We start from the raw sequence: 1,173 nt of genomic DNA, 5'->3' as shown, positions 1-1,173 counted from the left end.
ATCATACACACATACACTATAAAACACACACACTACCACACAAACACACTATCATAAACATATACATTATGAAACACACACACACACAACCATATAAATATACACTACCATACACACATACACTATGGAGCATACACACACAACCACATAAACACACACTATGAATTACACATGCACAACCATACACATACACTATGAAACACACAACCACACACACACACACACTATGAAATACACACACACACACACACAGAGAATTACCACAAAAATAACAACTACACACATTACACGGCTGCATACACCATTATCATTTTGGTCAATACAAGAGCTTCCACATGGCTATGCCAACCCCCTAGAAATAGCAGCTAGACAGACCCCTTATCATCTTAGAAAAGGACACATTAGATGTGCTCCTGGATTTCTTCTACATAGGAAAATAATGGGATGGTCATGGTCAGAATATGTTTTTTGATCATATGCTGGCCTGATCAGGGCTAACCTAGGGTTAAACAACAACACTCCCACCAATATTACACAGAATCACTGCCAAACCAGACCAGACTTTCATTGCCTCCACCACCACTACAACCACGACCACCACCACCTAGTCTGTCTAGGAAATATGTATACACACACACACACACACAGAATGGTAATATATACATGTACATAATACAGACACCCCCACATCTCTCTCTCCCTCTCACTTTCTTTCCCACACATGCACACACACACACACACACACACACACAATACAATAAACACACATAGATACACAAATTTAGACTCTCTTTCTCACACAGAACTACACACACATACACACACACTATGTTTTCCAATTATAATTTCAGACATGTCTTACTAATTACACAGACATACTTTTACCGATGGAACTACAACAGCATGAAGTACCACCACCACTAACACCCACCACCACCACCGCCACTGCTGCTGTCTACACTAACTTATAAAAACAATATCTAAGTTACTTCAGGAATGTACCAAACTCCCCAAGACACACCATTCTACAAGACTCAGTGGAAAATGAGAAAAGAAGAAGAGCAATCGGATGAGGTGGGGGTGAAGTTGGCTGCTTTTAAATAGCTTCTCTTTCTCTTTTCTTATATGTGTGTGTGTATGTATATATATATATATATATATATATATATATAT

The 1,173-nt window shown here is 38.8% G+C and overlaps 1 protein-coding gene across 1 annotated transcript in view; it reads right to left on the bottom strand.

Moving 5' to 3' along the window:
* Positions 1-1,173, bottom strand: part of LOC106875494 (bone morphogenetic protein 7) — a 24,302-nt gene that overhangs the window by 4,374 nt on the left and 18,755 nt on the right.

Source organism: Octopus bimaculoides, chromosome 23 (assembly GCF_001194135.2).
Source record: "Octopus bimaculoides isolate UCB-OBI-ISO-001 chromosome 23, ASM119413v2, whole genome shotgun sequence".
NCBI classification, from domain to species: domain Eukaryota; kingdom Metazoa; phylum Mollusca; class Cephalopoda; order Octopoda; family Octopodidae; genus Octopus; species Octopus bimaculoides.
This window is presented reverse-complemented; position numbering and strand designations above follow the sequence as displayed.